Here is a 14,798-nt window from a genome sequence, read left to right on the forward strand (position 1 = left end):
CGAACGATATCTTTCCACTTCAGACCAGATCTTGTGTTGAAAAATATCGAGATGTGGGAAATTTGAAAAGAATCGGATACCTATTTCGTATTCAATGATCGTTTTGGTTATTCAAATTGTTGAGCCTCTTCTGTGGATAAACCGAAAGGAGTAGGTCGATTTAGACTGTAATTATCGTAAAATTTATGGCATTTTCTGATAGGAGAATTAATATAAAATTGTATATAAAATATATAAAATTACAAATATTAGGAGATCAAAAAATAAATTCGAGAATCGGAAAAACAAAAAACCTTTATTTACAAAATATTTCAGATTTGAATGTACCACTTATTTGGAAGATATCCGAATTAGTGAAATTGTATTAAACTTTTTTGGAGAAGATTCCGCATTCTGAGAACCCTGACCCGTTTCCAGTATGAGGGAGTAATTGAGAAATCAGCAATATAGTTAATTAAAAAAAAAAAAAAACGGTTGTAAATGCATCGTAGAATTTAGAAGAAAAGGCAAAGGAATTTTGGTTATCTTTAATTCTTTGGTTCCTCAGGTATTGAGCTTCGGATTGTCACTTGGGTCCAAGAAAGTTGTTTCCTTAGGAATTATTTTTAAATAATACATTGGGGAAATATTTCGAGACAAAATATTTGGGAACTGACTGGAAATCACTGGTAGTCTTTTCGGATATTAAGTTATTCCCGCCTAATATCTTCCCTCACTAATAAATAAACGTTGTTTTTCTAAAAACAATGGGATTAAGCATCGCGATTTTGCAACAAAACATTAATTCGAAATCAAAATCACAATTAAAACGTATGTCAGGGAGAGTATTTGGATGAAGTTTGGAGTCAAGTCCCTATGCTTTGTTTAACTAAAAACTGAATAAAATATTAAAGTTTATCTTCTTAGCTAATTTTATATAAATGTCTATGTACTATTTCTTTTGTTTGTATGTGATTATATTAAATTATATAATTAAAATTTCAAATTAAGTTTTTATGTACCTTGATATAATCCCCAACAATTGCAATTATTTATAGTGGTGGAAATACATACCAGGCAGAAAAGAAGATAGTTTAGAAATTAAAAAGATGATTCATATCAAACTCATAACAAAACATTTAAATTAATGAAAGAAACAAAGATTTTAATTTCCAAAAACTTAATTTGATGTGTACGAATATTGCGTAGTTTTGGTACAACATTGTTAGCGCCATCTATAAATTGTGAATAAGCTTATTCTAACATAAACGTGGACAGAAACCAAGTGCTGCCACATCAAATAATACATTCTCGGCATATGACTTGGCAACACTTTCGTTTTTTTTTCTGTCTAATAGGCGCTCTACCGAATACATAGGCTATGGATATAATGTATGACCGAATATCGAAATTAAAAAAAAAGACCGAATATACAAAAGACATTCGAATTTTTAAAAGATGTCTCTTGTCCATACTTTATACGCCTTCCGCCGTAAGATGTTTGTTATAAATATTTAAAAAAATTATAACAGTAAATTTAAAATGTAAAAATGGAGCGCTAGACGATTGAATGAGTTCGTTTATTGGATATTGGAGAGACAACATGAAAATGCTGATTTTGCCGATGGAATCATCTTTAGTGTCGGTGCCCTTTTCCATCTTGATGGCTTCATCAATAAGCAGAACTTCGTGTCACTGTGTGGTGTGGTTTTTGGGCTGGAGGTGTCTTTGGATCTTTTTTATGAAAATGAGGCAAGACAAGCGCAAACAGTCAATTGTGTTCGGTATCGTGAATTGATAACCAGTTGCCATACAGCCAGCAAAACAATTCAATAGCTGCATTAGTTATTTCCCGATCGTATTATTTCGCGTTCTGAAGACCAGAATTGGCCGCCTAGATCTGGGATTTAATACCTTTCATTTTTTTTCTTTGCGATTTTTTAAAGTAGATGGAAATAAGTCTCAAAAGAGCAAATTGGACGCTGCATTAATAAAAAAACAACCCCAGAATTTATGCAAAACGTTCACTGAAAATTTAATTAAAAGGTAGCGTGTGTTCCCGCCCTCTAAGCCGTGGCGGCCATCTGCATGATATCTAACTGCATACATAATCTCATTCTGTCAATTTTACAATATAATAACGATGCACGATATTATAATCCGTGTTTTATTTAAAATTTAAAAATTGCATTCTTGTTGGAGCACCCTTTATTTTTTTTTTAAATATTGTTTGACACATACACTTGTCATATTTTGATAAAATGCTTAAAATTATGGTCAAGGGTTTCCCAACAATTTTTGCTGTTCTTTAACAGATTCTAGTTAAAAATCTGTGCATAGAAAACATTTGTAGAGAAATTCCACAAATTCATATGATTTTATTGCATTATAAAGTATTTTGAGAAATAACTAAAATGAAATTCTACAAATAAAAAAATATGTATCTTTTCACAAAATAATCTCTTTTTCCGCCTTATTTTTCAACATGCATAATCTCATCAAACATCAACAAATCAATGCCAAACTAAATAAAAATATATGTTTATATTAAAAGACCTATTAGGGAAGTTGCTGGTTATGTGTTCAAAATACAAGAAACAACAACATTTAGAACCGAAACATATCGCGACGAACAAAGACGATTTAAAAACAAAATAAAAAACTAAGACTACGGATGGCGACGGCCAGAGCAGAACTGCGAGGATACTTAACAGTCATAAAATAAAAGCCAAATCTATTTAAACCGATTTGAAGCACCTTTCAACAGCGACCCATACAAATCATGACCACGATGAGTAAATTTATTTTGTCTGGAATGATTGCTTGTGCCAACTGATGGACTAGTTAGGGTTTGCTTTGATGGACAATTCGATGTTGGTCCAAATGCTGCAACTGAAGGCACTCATGGTGATGATTGGCAGAGAATTACAAAGGCGCAGCAGCGAGAGCAACAAACAACTCGGCCACAATGGACAATTATCGTTAATAAAAATGATGCATTGTTATTGGATGTATTGGACGATGAGAAGAGGTGGAACAAAAGTTAATCGTTTTCCCATGGCTTTTCTATTTATATCTATCTATCGACTGTTGTCCTTTGCCCAGACCAAGACGATTTATTAGGTTGCCCTTTCGAACACGTCGAGATGTTCAAACAAATTTCAATGGCACAATTGGTAAAACTAATGACGGGTGGGGCAGCAACAAATCGCAATGTTTGACAAAGAAAGAACTAAATGCAGAACTTTAAGTACGAACAGATAAACGAGGGGATTCTTCTTCTTCTATCCTACATATTTAGACCGGTCGACTATTATAACGTAGCAAATTTAAGTTTAAATACTAAATAAGTTTGTTTTCCTTTGCCCATATCACGCATTGCCACACTCCCGATACACATCTTAATTAGTGGCAGTGCCCATTATTGATTGTTCAAGTACGAAGGTTGCAAACGATTTTGCAACGAAAAAGTTGCCAAATTATGTTACTTTATGGGTTCCGCCACGTGAACAGGTTAACATAATATTTTCTGAATTACAAAAGAAACTGGGGAATAAATACTCCCGTAAAGGTTAATGTATTGCGAGAACAAGCGAATATACCCTACACATTGCAAATTCGTTCGTACTGACGTTTTTAACCAACATCGTCTGACATCTGAACGGCATATCTGAAATTCAATTGTTTAGTATACAAAAAGGGGTAGAGTTTCCCAAAGAAAAACGGTCTCTTTGCCGAACCCATTCCCCTCGAGGATATTTTGAAATCAAATCCCACCTTAAGCAATTTCCAGAGCCCTGTACTAATACTGGTGATAGAATTCGTCATCGACTAACTCTTGAAATCCCTTCTAAACGGTTTCAGCTCCTTTCCATATCTACAATGAAAATCTCTGGCGCAGTGAAAAAGTTTAGGACTTGCTTTTGATTTTTCATGTTGCCATCATTAACCGCAGGTTGTGGCTGTTCGTATCTCTCTCTCTCTTTTTGTCTCTCCTAATGGCTGTGTGTTGTGGGGTGTGTGAAAACAATTGTTTACCTGGACCATAAATCACAATTGTACCCTCGCTCATACGCGTGCTGAAGGGGAGCTTGAATGGTTTTTCTTGGGTATTTTTAACGCTTTTAACTTTGTTTTAAACTGCCTCCATCCTCAACCCATCCACACTCGGCCGCCTTCCACACCTGCACCTTCTTCATGGCATGGCGTGTAGATACACATCATACCATCTGTTGTCGATTTCCTCGGTGCGTAGATGATGCGATTTTTTTTTGGTTTTGTGAAATAAATCTTTTTAATGTTCACCTGCTCGTTTTGGGGGAGTTAATTGCAATTTTAATATTTAATTTATTGTGGAGGTGCCATAAAACACATTAAACAGAAGCCTTTAATTGGGGAAATTTAGCATCAATTCAGTTGAGGACAGAACAGCAAATCATCAGAGAAACGTTTAGTTAATTGAATTGAGGTTTATTTTGTGGACTTAAAATTTTGTGGATAAACTGACTTTAAGTGCCAGTGCAAAATGTGTCCATAGCAATTTTATTATTTGGTTCAAGAGTGGAGGGAATAATGTTTTTATTTTTCAAAAGGAATTGAGACTCACCCTTCGGATATTTTATGGCGAGCTTAAATCTACTTAAACTGCCTGTCGAAGAAGCTCATCGCAGAATATTGTATGTATTAGGAAAAAGATAATTATCAGTCTCAGCCTCAGCCTCAGCCTCAGCCAAAATGCAAGGAAAGGTTTAAGGACATTTGTAATGCGATGTCCGTCCGTCGGTCATGATAACTCTCAAAGTAATTATCCGAACGTAGTATTTGTATCTTGAAATCGATACAATATCGATTTGCCGTAATTAGATTATCTCTCCCAAAGCGGATAATAAACATAACTCTCAAAAATGATAAATAATTCCCCTAGATTCTCCAGACTTGCCATATTTTTACCAATATTGGTCTCGCATGAGCTGGAATATGTCGGTTCTGATTTTGGTTTCTGGTTCCTGATCATCAAATGGTTAAAAGAAATCAAATTTGGTTTGGGCCAGGTAAAATAATTAATACAATTTGACCACTTCCTTCTTGGTGAAAAATGGGAAATGTGCGCAGGAAATGTAGAAAAATCCGGTTGTTAGAGTTCGAAGAAATATCAAAGACATTTTTAGACAATTTTTAATAATGGAACAAAGCCGAACTATTTTGAAACAACAAAATAACTACGTCATCCAAATGACAATACTGTTCTTAACTTAACTCTCATAAAATGAGAAATGACAACCCGATCTTCCCCTACGGTGTATTAACTTAAGATTTGGTAAAGGAAATTTGGAAAGTCCTGAAACTTAAAGTGTTTAAAAGCATAGTTATATTGTATATAAAAATATATTAGCTTCGGAAATGAACTAAATATCGGGTCATATCCTTCGATTTGAAATTTATATTTCGCCCTCGATTTCACAACCAATTTCTTCCTATTTTCGAATACCATGCTTATATCCATGGATGAATAGCTTCTAAAATTAGTATGGTTTCATAAAAAGCATATGTAGTGGAAAAATAATCGAGGCAATTGCACATGTTCTCGAAAAAATTATTTTTAAGTTGAAATACTTTAAAAAATTATACCATATATATATGGTACCAAAATATATTTTTCGTGTTATAATTTATAAGCCTCCTGTTAAAGTTGAAATCCCTAGATAGAATCCAGCCTCAAATGCCACTTTATATTTACACAGCTGAAATTTGATTCACTCAATGTTGAGGCGATGTATGACAGCCTAAATTTTGCGATAACCATAAACAAATCCCATTACCAGTCAAGATTTCGCGCTAGAAGACATCACAGCACAAGCTATCCTGGCCAATTCAACGACAACATGGATGATCACACAAACCCAACTATTGACAACTCAAAAACTTGTACAAATGTAAGCCAGCACAACGCCTCTTTGTCGCACACCTTCTGGTTATTTTAGAATTTATGATGTCGACTTGATTGAAAATTCACAGTTGCCTTCTTAATAGCTCACTTAGAACATGGCATCGCAAAAGGATGCTTGGTCCATGGACCATTTACAGCTGGGAGTAGGAAAGCCAAATGGAAACACAACGAGGAAGTGCATTCTAAAACTAGGCAAACACAAATAGCAAAGCCAGGCCGGCGTCATTGCATGAGGGAGAACCGCCATTGAGAATACTGATTATTGCCGCTTTGCTTCTTGGCAATTGCAGCATGATTAAGCAATAAATTATGACAAGATTTGTTTGGGTTTGTTTGTTGCTGGTTTGTTTGTACTCCAAGTCAGTTGCTTCGCTTCCACGCGAAGCAGAAGAAGAAGTCTATAAACTTTGGAATTGAATCCAACAAAAACACACAGCTCAGTGCGAATGACTCGCCAGTTAGAATGGTGGAAATATCGTTTCTCAGTAACGGTTAATTGAAGTTATTGCTGCGGAAATTGACAAAAATACATAAAAACATTACTGAGAACTGAGATATCCTGGGTCAGAGTAAACTAACGAGAAATCGTTAAACCTAAGCCAAAGCAGCAGTGTGAATTTAGAATCTCATTGCACACATACACCCATAAAGCGGGAAAACCCTATATATTATTGCTTATGAAAAACGAATGTATGTAATGCAGATTTACATATGTGGAAAATGTGTCAATGCCAATCGGCGATAGTGCTTTGCCATATTAATTAATTAATATCACTCATACGTCAGTCCCCTTCAACAATATTGTGTAGGGTTATTAGAACTAGTCAGTTTGTTTGTCGTTGGATGTAATATTTTTTAGGACCTGTATGACGAATGGTAAGTGAATGTGAAACAAATATACAATTTCAAATATGTTTTCAACTCAAAAATAAAAAAGAATAATTGATTAGTAAATAAAAAAAAATTAATTTTGTTTTGGAATTGCATTTTTTTTGAATTCGGTTTAATATCGTTCAAATTGAAACAGGATCTAAATTCAAAAGAAAATGCATAACATATTGCAGACTAACAATCGTTTACAGTAACGAGAGCAGTGAAAGAGGTTAAATGTCATATCAATATCCATTAAAAATTAAAACAAGTAAAAACGCTGTAAGTTCGGCCAGGACGAACCTTGAATACCCTCCACCATTTAAGAACGCATTTGGCAATTTAAAAAAAATTAAAACCGTCAAAAAAACGACGACGTGAACGTCAAAATGCGAAATTTGAAAAAAATCGGTGAATAATGTAGCTAAAATCATCAAAATACCGGATATAGGGAGGTACCATTATATGGGGGCTATACCAAACCGTGGACCTGCACAGACAATTTTCTGTCATAGGCTGTAGTATCCATGACGAACTTCAAATAGCAAATTCGAAGCAATTCCGGTGAATAATGTCGAAAAAATCAACAAAATGCCGAATATCGGGAGGTACCGAAGACCTGGACCTGCACAGACAATTTTCTGTAATAGACTGTATTCTTCATTACGAACTTCAAATACCAAATTTGAATCAATTCCGGTGAATAATGTCGCAAAAATCATCAAAATGCCGAATATCGGGAGGTACCTTTATATGGGTGCTATACAGATATGTGGACCTGCACAGATAATTTTTTGTCACAGGCTGTAGTATCCATGACGAACTTAAAATAGCAAATTTGAAGGAATTCCGCCGAATAATGTCGCTAAAATCATCGAGATACCGAATATCGGGAGGTTACCGTTATATGGCGGCTATACCAAAACGTGGACCGATATATCTCATTTCAATACCAACCATCCTAGACATAATACAAATTGTTCTGTCCAATGCGTTAAATAATGTTGGTTGCATCGTGATTTCAACAGACAGACAGACGGACATCATTAAATCGACTTAGAATTTTATGCTGATCATGAATATTAATACTTTATGGGGTACGAATATTTATGCATGTTATAAACGGAATGACAAAGTTAATATACCCTCCTTTTTAAAGTGAAGGGGAAAATTAAGGTCGAACTAAAAGAATTGTGCCGTTTACCGTTTATTAAATTCATATCAACTTTTTGTTTCCACCATTTTTACGCAGCTTCCATTTCCCTTTTTCCAGAATGACGCTGCCTGGTTTGATTATTAACCTGTCATGATTTCTGTTTCCGAAAGTCATCATCAGGATTGCTGGTAAACCTAGGTAGGATGCTGTACCACCATACGACTTCTAGCTAATATGAACGTGGAAAATAAACATGTATGTGTGTTGACACATTTGTTCTGTTTAACTTTTTCATTTGTTGTGCTCAGCCAACAGAATAATTCATATTTAGTTTATTTTCTACAAAAAGTGGTTCTGTGATGGCGATACATCCACAAGAAGGATATTCCAAAGTCAGCCACAAAATGGCTAAAAAATCTGTGGCGTTGCTTTGAATATTAAAGTAGCTTTCCACCCAGGAATATGTGTTCCTTGCTTTTAGCCTCGTTTGCAATTCTTATACATATGTGCAACTTAATGCAGGATAATATCCAATGAGGGGGTCGGTCATTACTCAATGATTACATATTTATATGAATTTTACAATGAATACAAGGTAGAGTAAGGTTCGCAAAATTGTAAAATGTTGTCTGAGATACTATGAATTAAAATGTAACAACTTCTTTTAAATTTAAAAACGGTAAAAATTAAAGAAGTTAGGAATGACATTTTTTGTCAATATTTTTTTAAAGTATGTTATTTTCATACCCTCTACCGTACTATGTACGGTATATTAACTTTGTCTTTCCATTTGTAACTCCTCGAAATACTCGTGTTAGACCCAACAAAGTCCATATATTCTTGATCAGCTTAAAATTCTAAATCGATTTCCGTCCGTCCGTCGGTCTGTTGTAATCACGGTATCTTCGCAAGTTCGTAAATGAGTCGTGTCGGTCTACGTTTTCGTATAGCCCCCATATAACTGTAGTTTCCTTTATACGGTACTTTGATGACATTATTAACCTGAATTGTTTCAAATTTCGTATTTTAATTTCGGATTCGGTATTACAGCCTGTGAGAAAAAAATTATGCAGGTTCACGTTCTCGTACAGCGCCTATATAACGGATTTCATATAAGCGGCATTTTTCGACGGATTTTTTTTTATATATTTCCTAATCCCTTCCAAATGGTTAAGAGTTTGGCCCGGCCGTACAAATCCGTTTTTTACTCGTTTACATCTATAAATTTGAAAGAACAAGCCACACAAATTAAAAATTAAATGGGTCGGTTCTCATGATTCATCTTGCATTCATTGTTCCATGTCTATATTATCTATGTACTCTGAATAGAAATTTTGAGTATTGCTATTATCAGGGAAGTTAAACTTTATTCCTGGAACAATGTTTATGAGAAAAACGAAAGAAAAAAATAATAAAACAATTGCCTGAGTTTCTAAAACAAAAATAAAAATGCATTGTCACAACTCACAGCTAAAAACTGAGAAGCTGGAAAAAGTTGAATCTAAGGGTAAAATAAATAAAATATTTAGAGTAACAAAATACCAAAAGTCACAAATATAGAAATAGATGGAGTTTAAGACTTCCCACAAAACGAACCAAGTAAATCTATAAGCGTATCCCTAACAATTTTCGCTTTCGAAAAATAATGCACGATTTATATTCTTCAAATAGGGTACTCTTTTACCTAGGCAATTAATTTCTATAAACAATAACACATTTATAAATCTTCAAGACATGTATCCAAATTTAAAATTTCATTTGCAATTTTCCAGGAACAGGAAGCTCTTAACATCCATGTGTGGTGGGCATTGGCTTAAGTAGCATTGAACTTCCTGTCTTATCTTTGCTACGGTCTCATCGTGTCACAGCAATTCTAAGATGATTTGATGTACATTTTCAACACTTTTTCAAAATTAACTCATCGCATTAATCAAGCCATCAACGTCAAGGGCACTTTATAACACATTTCATTGTACAACTCATGAAAACCTGAACACACACATACATGTGCGCACACACACACACAAACACACACTCACTCGCAGAGACACAGCCAGTAGATAGGCTGGCCACCACAGCTTCTGATAGTTGCCGCTGAGACACTGCCAGAAGACAATTCGTCTCTGCATGGTAGCTCCACTTGTCATGCGGCCGGCGTACAGGGAATGCAGACAAAGCCATGCAACTGGGCAATGACAAAGAATCGGGAACGAGTTGAGCTTGACTAACTAAGTGACTGACATTTATTTAACATTTGTGGCCATTTTATTCAAGACATTCATGATGATGGTGATGATAATGACCACTTTTATGTCAATTTCCGTAGCTAGTCAGTCGGACAAGCATCCGAGCTTTTCTTTGCTAGTTCGCATCACGTTCAGCAGTTTTGTTTCCTTTGCAATTTGAACACTGAATTCTCTCAAACTGTGAGGAGTTCCTGACGTGTGGCGTCCAACACGTAAAGAAGCAGAGAGAGAGTGTGTGATGTTTGTTCTAAACATGTCAAGACTTTTTAGATTTGCAATGAAGATGAATTCAGTTTTTTGTTTTACATTTAAAACGATATCTGTTGCTTCAAAATTTACTTATTCTGGAATTTGAGGAGTCAGAAAAGTAATGTTTTGTAGGTTATGTTCAGTGGGTTACATGAGAGCAACGGCTTGCTTCGGGAGTAATTTGTCGGAAAATATTCTGAACCAATTTTTTCTCCACAATGCAGGTCGGATGGATGCAACTTATAAGGATACTTCGTAAATTCAGAGGTCTCATTTTCAGCAACCTTGTCAGACTTATCCTACCATGTATTTATTGTAACATGGTATCTACCAATTTTAAGTATTGTAAATGTTTCTGTGGCCTTTTTAAGTAAAATGGTTGAACTTTGGCGTTTGGCGCCCTGCAGAAAATTGTCATATCTCATTCCCTTCTCCATCGAATGGATTTAATTTAGTTTTGTATTCACATTGAATAAAAATTCTGTCCGAAAAATTCTTCTTAATATCGGCCCAAATTTTTACATAAGCTTCATTTCAATAGGTAGTGATGCCAAAATTCGTATTTTCGTTAAATATGGAAACAGTTTAGATTGGGAGAGATTAGAAGATGCGTAGTAACAATTGAAATTTTAAATACCTCACTCGGAGACCATATGTTTCGTTCTTATCATCCTGCGTGAAAAAGAAATGGAAGGAGAAATAAAAGTTGAGAGGTAGATGATAGATTTTTGTGTTTCAACTCAGGCGCCAGCAAAGCCTTTTTGCGAAGTTATGGATGACAAAGGGATCCGTGTCTGAATGCACATTGAGATCATGAGTCGAATGTTCCCCCATAACTCGTAGTCTTTCCCTTGATGGAGCAGGATAATGGCATGCAAGGCGTTCGGTCGTTTTATTTTCTTCCTCATCCTTACATAGCCTGCAGTATTTGACGTAAGAGTTATATCATTTTGAAAAAATATCATTTCGAAATCTGAAAAATGTTGGTCAAGGTCTGTTGACTGGGGCTTTTTTTTCTTTACTCCCAGCGAACCAAACTGTCTTCCAAGTTTGGATGCGAATTCGGCCTGACTTCTGACCGAAAGTTATATGAATTTCTGGACGTATTGTCGGACCGAAGGCCCGGATGAAAGACTGAAATTTCAGACGACTTCGAACCGAAGTCGGATTTAATTCCCATGGACATCCATGGGAAATTCGGAAGGGAAATTTGAGCTGTCTGACCGATTTCGGACCGAACTCGGAAACAAACAAACGCGTTCATTTCTGATTTTTTTGCCGACATTTTAAAAGTTATCGGTCCGCCCGAAAGGCCTTACGAATCGCAAATATCTTTGCCTGAAAAACCCTGTACTTTTCATCCAACTTGTAGGAGTAGGTCATTCCTAGTTGCTCTTAGAAGACTCTGGCTTCCGGGCCTTCTTGCATCTTTGATCCCTTTGTATATATCTACAGACCCAATAAAGGTAGGTTGGCTCGGTTCCATTCATCTCTGCTTGGAATTAGTGTATGAATTTTATCAAACCTCAGTATGTAATCGCTGTTACGTTCATAAGGGTTGACAAATACTACACTAGCAAGCTGACATGCTGAAAATTGTACATTATATGAATCCGACGAAAGTCGAGTAGGGTCTATAGCTTAGTTAAAATATATAACTAATTTTGCTATTTGGTTTCTCTTTGTGATTCAAAATTTTGACCTTGTCCAAATGTTGTTTAACCTTCGAATTCAGTCTTTTCCCCCATTTTATATTTAACATGTGGTAGTTTATCCGCCATCTATTGAGTGAGGTATTGAAAATGTGTAAATAAAGAAAAACATATTTCCTTGTACTTGAAAGCGTGAAGAGTTAGCAACGGTCGTTTGTTTTTGTTCCAAACAAGCAGTGTTGAAAAAACAAGAATAAACAACAAAAAATAATAACAATAAAAAAATACCTTGTAGAACATGTTTGATATTGTTACATTAAGTTCTGTTGTACCTTTTTTGTAGTCTTCTTCCACTCCTTCTCGGTTTTTGGTTGCTGGAGTTCATTTTTCACATTTAAGGTAGCATCATTTGTCGTGCACTTGACTGGCGTTCTTGTTGGTGGCAATGGATGCTGGCTGGCAGCAGACTTTGTTGCTTTGTAACGTTGATAGTGTCAATTGTTTACACAACGAACCAACCAACCACCCACCCATCCAGCCAGCCAGTCAGCGAGTCAAACCACCATCCAGCCAGGCCCCCAGTGAGCTCACAACTTAGCCTGGGATAACAGCTGACATGATATTGGAAAGTCTTAATGTTTTACATCGAACTCAATAAATATTTATGAGCTGATATTACAAATTGAAATAATATTATAAATATAATTTGTTATTAAGTTATATAAACATAATAAGCTACTCTTTAAAGATCAATGTTAGTTAATATTGAAAACAATGCCGAAAATATACAGTTTTGTCTTAATTTCTTTCAGTGGAATTTCCAATGCGTGTTTCCATATTTTCCGCCTGAAAATGTAACAACATCAAACCTCTTGTAGCCAAATTCAAGCACGTTTCTGGAATACCATACACGTTGGCCTGCGCATGCAACATGTTTTTATTATTATTTTTTTTTTCTTTCGCCTCTCCTAACATTTCCAATGTCTGTGGGGGTGGTATCAGCAACAGTTTTGTTGCTTCTCACAGAGCGCAACAGCACGTTCAACAAGCCATTACCAGGAACAAGGAATTTCAAGTGCAAAAAAAAAAAAAAAACGAAATGACAAAAGAATTTAAAAACTTTACATAAGGGATTTACGAAAAATGAACGCTGAAATGAAAACGAATTTCATCCGGATGCAAAAATGTTGCTTAATTCACATTGCCATAGTATAAAAAATGGGAAATGTCAACTTGGTGCATTTAAGAACATTTATACTTTTTAAACACCCCAAATTTGTCAAGCCATGGTACCAAGTTAATTCGCTTTGATATTGGATAATGGGAATAAGTTATTATTTGGGCTAACGATAGTGAAAAGGGTTGTTCTGTAAAATAACATAGTTTTGTTTGCATAAAAATATCTATTCGAATTATTCCTCCGACACTACAAGCTACATCAGAGGCTCGAGCTTTGGCATGACCAAAATTTCTTCTGTGGGAAAATTTTCCAACTTAAGTGCACTAGGTGCTCGGTCAGGCAAATTAAATTATATCATGAATTTCCATAATACTTCCGGCTCATATCGAATGGGGATAATCATAAAATCGATTAAAATTTACAACGGATGATTCCAACCAAAACCATTGCCATTGCAAGGCCCAAAACAAAGCCTTTTTTTACGTCTAACACAAAAAACGTTTTATGGTAATGCTTCCTTCAACACATATACACACGTGTGTGAGAGTGTATATGTGTGTATTTTGCCAACGGAGCCAACAGAGCGTGTGGAAATATACCTACCACACACAAAAAAGGAAAACATCACCAATGTTTGTCATTTGCTTTTTTATGTTTCGTTTAATGATCTTCGCCAGCAAAGGCATCATCTTTGTATTTTTAGCTGTTCGTTTTGTTAAGGCTTTTTGTGTTTTGTTGTTGGTGTCGTTTTCGACGGTAGCTGCTACTTAATCACGTATTCACAGAAAACGAAGCTTTTCACTGGGAGGAATTTCGTTGTCGGAAGAGACTTTTCGGTGGGAAAATTGAAAAGTTTAACATGAGTAATTGAACAGTAAACGGGGGTATGCCATGATGCTGCGCCACCCTCCAAGTGACTGACTAACTGACTGACAGAGGGAGCTGATGGCTACGGGGACATGCATGCAAATGATAATGTTGATGGAAAATCTGTAGACGGTTCCATTTAGCCAGCCATTCGTGGCTGTATTGTGGCCAATACCTTCAGTCGGTTGGTATGCAAAATTAATTTTTCCCTTCATTCACATCCACATTCACGGTGATATTGACATTGTCACGTCATTTTATGCTAGCGAACAAGAAAATGCCTTTGTTCCGGGTGATGTTGATAATAATGGCGGGGAGGTGGTGGTGCTCATAATAACGAAACTTATAATAACTGAAATGACGTCGATGACGGTGGCAGGGGTAGGGACTGGTTGGAAAAGTTGATGCCAAAAGGGCCTTCGCCGATGGCATAGATACGTCGTTTCGTTCGTTTTCCATCAACGTTTCATTCATTCACTCATTCATCTGTGTTGTCCTCATAACAAAAGGATACATTTTTTACATTAAAAATATTCATATGAACAAATAACAACAATAGCATTGGTGATGCCGGGAAATCAAAATTGAAATGTTTCATTGTTTGGTACTCAATGTTATTTGCCAGCATCCTTGTTGGTATGGGTGTGTGTGT

This window comes from Musca domestica, unplaced genomic scaffold (assembly GCF_030504385.1).
Source record: "Musca domestica strain aabys unplaced genomic scaffold, Musca_domestica.polishedcontigs.V.1.1 32, whole genome shotgun sequence".
NCBI classification, from domain to species: domain Eukaryota; kingdom Metazoa; phylum Arthropoda; class Insecta; order Diptera; family Muscidae; genus Musca; species Musca domestica.